This window comes from Anas acuta, chromosome 4, assembly GCF_963932015.1.
Source record: "Anas acuta chromosome 4, bAnaAcu1.1, whole genome shotgun sequence".
Lineage (NCBI taxonomy): Eukaryota > Metazoa > Chordata > Aves > Anseriformes > Anatidae > Anas > Anas acuta.
This window is the reverse complement of record NC_088982.1, coordinates 71458194-71470502: the sequence shown is the minus strand read 5'-3', so window position 1 is coordinate 71470502 and position 12309 is coordinate 71458194. Positions and strand designations below refer to the sequence as shown.

At 41.2% G+C, this 12309-nt stretch overlaps 2 protein-coding genes across 5 annotated transcripts in view; one reads left to right on the top strand and one right to left on the bottom strand.

Annotated features, from left to right (window-relative positions):
• Positions 1-12309, top strand: part of ETNPPL (ethanolamine-phosphate phospho-lyase) — a 397476-nt gene that overhangs the window by 338441 nt on the left and 46726 nt on the right. The gene's annotated exons all lie outside the window — the stretch shown is intronic.
• Positions 1-12309, bottom strand: part of SGMS2 (sphingomyelin synthase 2) — a 38763-nt gene that overhangs the window by 22989 nt on the left and 3465 nt on the right. The window lies entirely within an intron of this gene.

Here is a 12309-nt window from a genome sequence, read left to right as displayed (position 1 = left end):
GTGATACATCCTAAAAATATTTCGGCAACTACTAAAGAGATAACGCCTGGCAAGTTTTTCCCTTGTGCTACTCCCAAATAGAAGCATAGCACCAGCTGCAAAGTAAGAGGTCACATTTATGAGAACATTCCCAAATATTCCCTGAGGCAATAAAAAACCCTCTTCCTAAGTTTAAAGAGGATAGCAGTTGCCTAAATCCACAGAGCACTTTACAGTGTTAGCAGGTAATAAGCCAGAAGTACATGCACAAGTTGTACAGCCCAGACAAAAGCTATTTTAGCGCCTCAGTATACACAGAGCCTCATCCCTCACAGGTCATGTTTAACAAAGATGCAGTACAGACATTAGTCCTTGCAAGACATATGACTGGAAAGATATCCAGTAACTACAGTCCTCATCCAGAGAGAGCAGAAAGACTCCACATCTGAGGACAGGAGACATTTAAAAGTGGTTAGCTTCATACCTTAAGTTAGTTTCACATATCCCTCAGTTCTTGTCACAACCCCACATTACTAATTAGAGACGCCTCCATAGGAGCAACACTTGTAAAGTCCCAAGCAATGAAAACATCCTTTTTCAGAAACAGAAACATCCCACCTCTTTTTCCTTCCCTATTTGAGGGTATCCCACACATGCATCCTGACACATTGTACCCTATGTGATATACACACCAGTGTGAAACAAATCTGGAAGGGTGTGTGAGTGTGTTATGGAATACCCTGAACACCTTCTCTTTCCCCTCTCCCACACCCATATCCTAAATAGCTTTCAATGTGATCAGCTCTGGTCCAGCTGCCTAGAAAGCCTCATGAGTAGTATCCAGGAGGGATGACATCCACAGCACATCCTGTCACTAACAGTAAACATGGAGATCAGATGGCACAGATGATGAGCCACAACCTGCTCCCTGCTGCAGTCCCCACCTCTGTCTCCTCACCTTGCCCTTACCACCAGGGGCTCCCAACCCCACCTGCCATCAGCAACTCGAGGCTCCTGCAGCACAACCAAAGCTCCAGTGAGAGCCGGGAATTCTCAGCCCTCTTTGTCAAGCCGGGTCACACACACCAGATAGAATCATAGAACCATTAAGATCGGAGACCTTCAAGATCATCTGGTCCAACCATCGCCCTACCACCACCATCACCCAATTAACTCTGGACAAGAGGGCTTTGCCCTCACAGCAGCCCTCGCCTCCCTTGCACACAGGTCTCGCTTCCCAGCCCGCCTCAGGGGCACAGCCGCCATTACACGACACCTCCTCCCTCACGCAGCCGCCATTACGCGACACCCAGCCCCTCACGTGGCCGCCATTACGCGACATGGCCGCGCTCCCGTTGGCTTCCCCACCACCATTTTCCTCTCATGTTCACAGCTTCCCTTGCCCTGGTATTTCAGCAGTTATCTGGTTTTATTTCTAACACAGACATTAAGACTACTGAACAACTAATACCACGATTAATACACAAATGGTTATGTAGGAAATTCACAGGAATCTGTGCTGTTGTGCTGATTTGTTTTTCTAGCTGCCAGTTTGTCATAACTGAAGTTGTAACTGCCATAATTGTTTTTTCCTCCCTACCAAAATGCTACCCATCATGTTTAAGTACTGTAGAGTTAAAACTTAAAGTCATCACGATTTAAATTTTTAACCCAATCCCATGGTCTTCCTTAAACTTGTTCAACTGTTCCACTAGCTCAAGGTTTTCTATTAATAGAAGAACATACTTTCCACATTATGCTGACAAGAAAAAATAATTCCTTTTAATATTTAGTCATGGAAAATGACACTGTTTGGCTTTAAACGCTTAGAAGTGCTATGTACTTCAACACTTCCTTCTTCATTTTTGTTTCCTCTACAGATTGATGAGCACAACATGCTTCCTTTGGGCTATCTGTTCTTCTGCCTGTCACACATCTCCCCACAGCACGGGGTAGTAGCGAAAAATAAGGTTTCTAATGGATGGTAGGAGTGGGGCAGCAATCACAAGTACCACTGAAATCTTTCTGCAATACCTTTCCCAGACATTTCGCCATCTCCTTTTGAGGCACCACCCTAGAGGTGGGCAGGTGTTGAGTGAGAAGGCTGAGAGTACTATTAACGTGTTTTTACTGCCCCTCAGAGCTGTTTGCCTAAGTAATTAAACATCTCCAAAATAATACAAACCTCTCTCCATTATTTCTTGCTATACTGCAGCCTTTGATAAGAAGTATTTTCTGTCTTCTAGCATTTAACAACCCCACACTGAACATCACTGCAGTAATGAAATCTTTCTATGTCAAGCCCCTCGTGAGACTTTCATTTCATCCTTTCATTTATTTTCCTTCCCCTTCTCACCTAATAGTTTGAGAAGTTTACTGCCTAAAGCTCTTAGAAAGGATTGAAAGAACCACATTCGTGATGCTCACTCTGAATCCCTGTTTACTAAATGTGTATATTGTTCATTTTCCGCTTCTTTGTTTAAAGACCTGGCCAGTAACGTGACTGTCACTAACTTGAGTCAAGATAGTATTTCCACAGTAGGAAACAAAACCAAGCTGGAACCCAAGTCTAGTTCCGACATTCATCTTACTAACTATGAAGAATACTCCCAGTTCTGGCCAAAGAAAAATAGCAAGGTCAAGATAAAGAAATCTGTGACTGAGCAAACAAAAATTTGAGAAAACAAACTTGGAGAAGTATATTTACAACTACATCTCACAGTTCAGCCACATTCTCATGTGTGGTCCTGGAGCTCTCAAACTTCCTTCTGGATAGAAAGCATTTTATGAAAGTGATTCAAAAAGCATCCTATCCCATGACCCACCAGACATCTAAATGTGCATTGAGTTGGGAAGAAGAGAAGACTTGAAGGATTTATGCAGACTAGCTGAAACATGGAAAGACAGTAACTATAAACAAGGTGACAAACATGGTTCTGGAAAAAGTTATCCCCCAGAAGAGGCACTGCAGCAGCCAGAGCTCCAGCTGACAAAAACTGTGTGTCATCTCCAGACTCACCAAGACAAGTGATGTTGTGCATGTGAGCCAAGTAACCACAGCGGATAGTAAATAAGTGGTGAATCTCAGCTGTGTAACAAGAGAAAGAACTCAGTGTTCAACTGGAAATTATTGAATCACTTCTTCTAAAGAAGAGAAAGTACTTCAGCAAGATTAGGACACATTAAAAAAAACAATTATTCTGGTCTCCCAGCTGGTGTCTTCTCATGAGGAAGGACATCTGACCACATACTAGCATTTCTGTTGTGCTCCTGCACATCTTCCTCAAAAATCTCAATTATGGCAAAATATTTCCATGCATCAGCAAGGGCAGTCCACACGCTGCCTTACAACTGGCCTTATAACTTTAGGGCAAGTCAAAATAATAAGTTACTGTCTGGAGAAGAACCTGAAAGCTAGACCTTGTAATAGTTTCCATTTCAGGATCTGTTGTCAACATAGCACTACAGCAACCCAGCCCACTTGCTAAGGTACCTACCTACACCTAACACGGAGGCTTGATGCTACGCACCCTTGTGCTGGCCTACTAAAAGATCAGCTGTTCTACAGCCGTTTTGTAGCTACATACAGCCACTGCACATACCTCTGCTCTTACTTAATCTCCTCAGGCAGGATAACTTGCTACAGGCAGGCCAGTGCATCCAAATATCAGTGAAGCCAAAGCTACATTAGGCACACACACCTGTTCTGGAGAGGTAGCAAACGGTATGAAGGAAGTCTCACATAGACTTGATCTAAAAGGTGAATTGGGATGACTTCACCTGACAGTCACCATTTCAAGAAGTTGATAGCTTGTCAAATTTGTCTTTTGTGTTCCAGTTGTGTAGCCATAACACAACCTGGCAAGGATAACAACAAATGTGTTAACACCAACTGCCTTTCCAGGACAGGCATTAAAAATAAGAAGCACCTCCCCAGTAGCAGTTACAGTACCACAAAGTCTAGAGGCAGAAGCTCTCAGACTAGAAGAAACAAATCGGGAAGAAAACAAGACCCATGCACATTGGACTGCAATGCTAGCATTTCAGAGTTGTACCAAGATGTTAACAACTGCTGGGCAGCCCAAAATGACAGCCTAAAGCATTCTGCACTAATCCCTGCTCATGCTCTCTTAAAACTGTTTCATCAAGACAAGATACAAACATGGACTGGTTCAGGACTTGTCATACAAGCTGCCACCCACAAGAGCATCTTTTATTTAGCTGGAAGCAGAAGTCAGGCTGGGATAATAGCAAGTTCCACCCTGTGTTATGCTGCTCCACTCCTTCCAAAGCAGTAGTAATAGAGTTAGTTCCTGCAGGAAGTCTAGGTTATGTAAATTGAACTCATTGCAGGTCAGTGTTGATTTCATTCAACTGCATGAGGTACAGTTATCTCTGCCCTAAGTCTGTACAAAGATAGTTGAACACAAACTACTCATGTGTAGGGTCATTGGGTGGTTTTTTTTTTTTTTTTTTAAATAGAATCATCTAAAAGGCACAGACCCAATCTATTTTTCCCCTTCCTAATACTTTGACTTTTAATAAGTCAGAGAATCTGTTTTTATATACATAAAATAACCAGAAGATCTTTTAATAGCATGCACATATGAAAAAAAAGTTTAAAGAAGCCATCTAAAAAAAGTCTTCATACCACAAGGAATGCAAAATGCTGCACAGGCACAAGATACAAATTGAGTTAGAGTTAAGTAGCTTAGGTCCTCTAGAAAGCAGGCTCCAAGCTCTACAGCAGCTAGATAATCTATTCTTAAAGCTTCCCAGATGACTTCCCATCTTTCGGTGTCCCATTCAAGAGGGAAAAATACACAAGAAACAGCAATGTCAGCATTCCAGCAAATACTGGCAAGCAAGTCAGGCCTGAAAATCATCTCCATCCCCTGAGCGAGACTGATTTCCTTTTATTTGGAATAATGCACATTGTGAGCTGCCTTAATTATTAGAGTAGACTCAGCTGTGCTGGTCATACACAGAAAAGAAGCATCCCATTTTTTGATGAAAGACATCTTCCAAAGCCAAGAGTCCTTCCTACATTCCTAGTACAGTTATGCTAAAACATAACTCAAAAGAGTAGTAGCATCTTCAACACTGAAACAGTCCCATTCCAACAGAGTAATTAGCTGTCTAAAAAGGGACTGCTCAGAGAAAGCTTTAGGAAGCTGAAAGCTCTCATGTCTGTCAGTAAGACTTATGAAACTGAGCTGGGCAGAATAGAGGCCTGTTCACCTCTGCTTCTATGGGGCAAAAGCATAAGCACCAAGATCACACAGGCTGCTCTCTTATTCTGCAAGAAGTTGAGGCAGTCATCCCAAGGGCCTGGGTCACAATTCACAGTAAGGTTTCTTGAGCACATTCAGACACCAGAGCATTGAATGCCCTACACACACACAGAGATATTCCCCAGCAAGAACTCCAGTTACTACTAAGCCTCAACATTTGAGCTGAAACGTGGACTTCAGTGACAACTTGGTCTAGGAAACAGGTCACTAGTCTGTTTAACTACAGGGCATCAGCACACATTCAGGAGGCAGCACAGCACAGGACAAGGCATTCACACACTTACATGCTTTCCCTAAGGCATGAATCCATCCTGAACTGCTTGGTAAGAGGCTAGTTGTTTCACATATACTAATGTGAAAACAGTGCGTGTTAAAGCCCTAGTCATAACAGCAACAGGACAAACACAAGCCATTTAACAATACATTTTTTACGCACTACGACTGGCTTTCACCTGCTGCATCACACTACTGCAAATATCCAATAAAAATGCTGTCCTATAGTTTACAGGCCTTTTGATGAAAAGAGAAATGATTATAACTGAAAACACTGTAGATTATCACTATAAATGCACATGTAAGCAGATTTTTTTCGTGTTTCATTTTTAGCAACAAGTAACGAAAGCATAAGCTACATAATATCAGCGCAACACCTGCTGAGTAATGCAACCTATTAAAACTGGATTAACTATTTTTTATAAGTGTTATGGAAGATTAATTGAGGTAGCACTTACTTCAGCCCCAATTACAACATTCCTCCTGCATCTGCCCTAGTAGTTGCAATAGTTATCAACTACTCAATGTACAATTACTTCCATAATTAACAGCTCTTTCCTGTGCATTACACACATCAATCATGTTTTGAACAAACTGTGTTGCCTTAAACACATATTCTAAAAAGGCTTGCAGTGCTAAAGGATTTGTGCTTGATTTCACTGGTGTAGGGGGAGAACAGGAATAAATACGCATACTTCAAGTCATAAATAAGGAAAAAACACAAGGCTCAGGAGTTTGTCCTTAATGCACCAAGATGGAACAGGGCGCTCATGCTTTCCTACAGCACCTCTCCCCGCTACATTCCTCCACTCCCCCTCCAGAATCTCCTGCTGATGTCTCAGTTTAGCTAACGCCACTCAGATGGAAGAGAGTTAAAGTGTTCAGTCTGAAACCAAAGATGTCAAAGACTTTACTTGAAGCTTTCTCTAAGTCCAAGTTAAAGAAATAAAAATCAGAAACCACTTGTGGAAGCATTCATACTGCAGAGTAAAACTAAGCCAGACAGCTACTTATCTTGTTCGGACCACCCAGTGACTAGTGTGATGTACACTGGAAAGCGTAAGCTGCCTGTAATCAGTAGAATAATAACTCTTTTTTAAAAAAGAAGCCCTATATATAAGTGAAAAATATTTTTAGAGCAAGAACTGTATTTATCTATCTTTATCAATAGAGCTCCTTTAGTCTAACTACTTTAGCTTTGGCATTTGACAAGCATCATGCCTTGCCCTGTGACTATCAGCTGAGGTGTAATTTTATTCATCTTCAACTTTTAGAAATCACTAAAAGTTACTTTAACTTTTACCATACATGAATACATTACTCCATCTTACTTTACACTGACCAGTACTACACTGAGGAAGCAACTTAGTCATAGTTACGTCTTCTCATGCATATAAGAACAGCTTATTCAATTTTTAGGAACTGCATAGATGAAACTAGCCACCATGGTTACCACAAAAAAGCTACCCTCAGTTAGAAGGGCTTTCTGTGCAGCTATGTAGGTTGTGTAGTATTCAGTTTCAGTTGTTTGGTAAACACCACTGAAAACAATGAATTTTAGAAGGGTCTGCCAAATCATGATCCAGTCACTGCAGGGTACAGCAGCATACATCTGTAACACTCAGCTCTTCTGGAAATTGTCTTCATACTGACATCTAAGTCTGCTACGGCACCTTAGGAGGAGCAGTGTGTTTAATACCCCTTGCTTCATACCCAAAGGGGACGGCGCGGCCCTTCCTCTCAAGGAAGAAGTTCTTCATGGACGTTCACATATTTCTGGGAAAAACAAGACACTGAGAAGTTCCCCCTCCATTTTAGTACCTGACTGCTTTTACTAGGATTCTGACTGCTTCAGTCACTGTTCTTTCCTCACAGGACAGGAAGACACACAGCTCTACTTTGGAGGACCAGCTTTAGCATGCTGGCATGTTTCCTACATCGTGCAGAGTTGTTTTTTCAAACACTTTCCAAATCACTTATAGCTGTGTGCACAGTACACATCAGGACTGTAACACCACCATTCTGTGAAGATAGAGCAGACTGAGCATCTGCACTTCTGCAGTAACTGCCACTGAAGAAGCATCTTAAGCCAGCCTTGTTACTTGTCAAGTAAGGCCAAATTTTGTGCTCATAATGAGCCTCTACAAGGCCAAGGTGGTACGCCAGAAGACATAAGTTAATTCTTGTCAAATGACACACTCAAAACAATGTACAGAATCAGACTGAAATCAAATGAAGACAAGGTTGTGTCCAAGAAAGGCACTGCAGAAGAAGGGTAAGTTACAACACTCTTACACAGTCTCCTCACAGATTAGTGCAGTATTATGAAAATAGGAAATAAACTTGGATAGGGATTTTGTCAGGCTCCTAATACACAGCAACTAAAAGAACACATTAACTTTTTAAGCTAAGTGCAAGTACCAGTGTAAGATACTGAGAGCTTCTATATACACCTGAAGCAGATAAGTTACCAAAAATACGAAGTACAAACTAATCCAAAATAGGTCTATAGCAGTGAATTTCTCTCAACGTTGAGCAACAACAGCTGTCTTCAAATTTTCAGTTTAAGGGCTTCTTTTTGTGCATTATAATTTCAATATAAATTCAAACCAGAATAACTGGCAGAGGATCAGATGACAGAATCCTACAATACTACATCAAGTATGTTTTCAACACTGCTAAGACAGTAACACAGCATTCCAGCTTTTAAAGCGTCCTTTAGAGGCAGCAGCAGTGATGGGAACAGTTTGCCTCAATACAGTCTGTGTTCAGTCTCAAACTGAAACATGGGCAGTGGTATTTGGCACTTTTATAAAGCATCTACAAACAGCAAGTGCTGTTTCCCATTTACAAGGTTGATGCGGGGGAAGGACGAGAATCAGATGAGCTGTAATTGCTGTAGAAATGTATTAGAACTACCAACCAGATATACAACGTATCATGCCCTCTGTAATTAAACAATTAACAGCTATGAGGTATGAGCTTCACTACTGCTGTTTCTCTTCACCAAAGTTTGTTACTTTAAACAAGGAGAATCAGTACAACTGCTGCACTAGGCAACTGCTCAGCACTCGAGTAAGCATAAGCAGGAACTGGGGTGTGTGCATAAGCAAACATTTTGTCACCGTTAGGTACGGTTCACATTGCTTTCTGTGAGAAGTGAGTCACTCACCACACAACAGCTTAAGGTCTTAAGAGACTTAGTGTAGTCACACTGTGCTGCATGTAGTTGTAAAAGTAACTCAAACTAATGTTTGAACTCAGAAACAGTAAAAAGCAGATGACTTCTACACACAGGTGTTTTACTGAAGATACATTGGGGAGGCAACGTGGCAAGAGACTTCTAACAGCACTTCAGTAAGAAGATATTACCTTTTGCTGTGGCTTTAAGGTAGAGCTTACAGGATCTGTGTTGTAGGCAATCTCTGCCAGAGGCTTGTTCTTGGAGGCTAGAGGGAATCCCGTGCTGATAGTCACAAAAGCCGTTTAATTTCATAGGTAGCCAAGACTTGAAAAAAAAGCAACCAACCAAATTTAAATTCCACTTAGAGGTAAGAGTGCCACAGATTTGTGACTGAACTCAGAAGAGTTTGAGTCACAAATGCAAACCGCACCAAGTTTTGCTAGGTTTGCAAGTCCTGATGGCAGCGTTGCAGAGAGAAGACTGAATAAGTGCACCTAAAGCACATCTAAAGCATTCTAGTATTTAAAGCTTCAATTTTGGAACATTTGTTCGTGACTGTAGCAAGACTGACCTGGGCCTAAGGTATCAGCAGAGACACTAAGCAAAAAGATCTCCTCTCCCAAAACACTGAAAGTTGCATTGCTTTATCTGGGACAAAATGCTTTACACAGAAGGAACAGGTAAGCCAGCCTCTGCAATTTCATTTTCACCAAGAACATTACTAATCGCCAGGGGAGTTTCTGGAAAGTAGTGATTACAAACTGCTGTAGGCAGCTTGTAAATTCTCAGATGGCGGATTAGAATGAATGATTTAAGAGATTTGTTAGTTTCCTGCTTTTGTTTTGCTCACTTTTCTTTGATTTCTTTCACGATCTCCGCCTCTTTTGCCATTAACGTTACTGTAATTGAAGGCATACGTTGAACCACTACTTGTACTCCCAACTCTCCGTTCAGCCATAACATGCTTGGGTTGTATCTAGGAAACTGAATTCAACCCTACACATTTTATTTCAGTATTGCAGATTTACTATTGCTAAATTAAAAATAATTCTGAATGAATTTAAGTTGACCCATTCTTAAGCAAGCATCCATATATGCTCTGCGCCAGTTCAGTTTAAATCATTTAAGCTGATGCAACTTTCCAAAACATTCAGTGCTGTACCCAAGAGGCTTGGCACCTTTTCTCAAGGCCACACCAGGCCACTTTGTATCAGTAACCATAGACACAAAAACACTGCAAAGCCTTGCTTGAAACTTACTGCATCACCTAGAATTACAGGAAGATTGAGCCTAAGAAAGTCTCAATATAGAAAGAAAACAATACTACAGAAGAGAGCAGCCAGAAATTAGAAGTCAGCAATATTAAGGCATTGTTTTGTGTGCCAATGAAACTCACCCTCTGGAAGTTTCACAGTTCCACTGATAGCAGCAAGTGAGTTTCTGTTTACAAAGTCTATAAAGAATTAGTGGGATGTCCTTGAAGCAGACACTGCTGTGGCAAGTTAACCTACATAAACTGAGGGAAAGCAAGAGATCTGCAATTTTGTTCGGATGCCTTCAAATGAACAGGATGTTCTTGGGAGTTACGCATCTGGGGAAGGGACAGTTATGCTGCTCAATATTATTATTTTTATTTTATTTATTTATTTTTACTATAATGCTGTCTTGCCTAAGCTTCATTATTGCAAGCAGGTTCCCCTCCAAGTAGTCATCCTGAAGCATTTCCTCCTTGGAGGATTTACATCCAAACAGTGTTTTATTAAGAACCTTTCTATTTGCAACGATTAACTCAACAGCTTCAAAACCTCCAACAAACTACTTAACTCCCTCATCCATAGAGCAGACTAAACTTCAATTTTTTCACACCATCAGGCTGCAAACAAGAGGACCCACAACTGACACCGCATATTTTGAAAGGGACTTAGCACAAGGTAAGGCAGGAAGATTAACCCAGCTACAAGCACAGCCTCAAGGCACAGCAATCTCCTTGTTTCAGGCATGTAAATACATTTCCTAGAGGGCAGCAGGTTTTCCTGAGGCTGATTTGGTTTTATAAAGAGGTTTAGTCCTGCTAGAATTCAATAAATACATGACAGACTTCCAAGCTTAACTATATCAGTTGGAAGTACTTGTCTCCCTGTATTACACATCCCCACACAGCAGCTATCTCGGGGAGGAGTAGTGATAACATCAGCAAGCGCCCTGGTACAGGAGAGGCTTGCAGAGCCTTACTAAAACAGCACGGTCCAGTCTGCAGTTAGGAGATGGCATCGGAACAGGTGCAAGTGACATGGACAGAGGGATCTGTGTTACACAAATCCTTCCCTTCAGCAGCTCATAAGGTCCTCAGCATCTGCTGGGACCGCGGTGCCTGCGTGCCCGACACACTGAGCGTCCCGCAGCATCCTCTGGGACAGTGGTGCCCATGGTACAAACAATTCTCCCAGCAGACAGAGAGCTCTGAGGACAGTGGACCTAGTGTTGCACTGGTCTTCCCAGCATCTGCTCAGACCACTGCAGTACCATACCCATACTAAATAAAAGTGTCACAGCATCCGTATTGTCCACTCCCTGCAAACAATATCAAGTAATACTGTAGGCTGACAGCCTATCAAAATTAGAAAGCAAATCCAAATTAAAGAAGTATGCAACATTATTACAAATATCTGCATCTTCAAACTGAGTTTCTATAGTAGAAAAAGTCACGAAGGAAAAGTCATGAAGAGCTATTTCTTTAAAAGCCTTCTTGCATTCCCTGGTCCTTCGCAAGGGAGGAACTACTCCTTTTTTAAAGCCCATTACTTGTTTTAATAACTTTTTCTTTACTAATCCTTAAAAACAAAAATCAATACAATATTTTTCAGTCTTTGTATTTCCATTAGGTATACGAGCACACAGGATTCAAAGAATTAGCTGCTTTTTAGAATTTAAAATACTTTACAGGAAATCTTATTCTGCTCTTCTAGAGACATGGAGGTGAATTTGGTTTTTTATTATTATTATTTATATGGAAATATGAAGTCTTTCATAATACTGCATACATGACATAGTATTTCTGGTGTCTACCTAGAACAGACAGTTTTAATTCAGAGGGAAGCTAGTTAGTTCATGAAAACAGAATTGTTAGACCCTGACAATGACTTTTGTATTTCACAGTTCTACAATCACAAAATGCTTTCACAATCCAGAAAACAGATGCTCAAAGTGCAAGCCATGGCTCATGATTTAAGATATAGGGGTACATAAAGTTACTCTGGATTCAGACTGCCAGCCTCAGAGTTGAAGAAACTCTTTTCCCACTTCAAGTTCTCATTTCTCCATTGTGGGTACGTTCACCACAAGGACAGTACAGAAATCAATCTCATTAGGGACCATTGTCTACATCCCATTGTCATCACCTTACAATTTTACTCGAAGCTCCCCCCCTTTGATTTTTGCACCCATTATACATTGTACCCTTGAACAATGCTTTCCAGAAGGACAGAGACAGTTGTGTTTCTCTCTGTGATCACATTTTGATAACATCTTCTTAATTGAAAAATCAAAGTAAATCCTATCTCGAAGGGAAAAAAAAGGAAG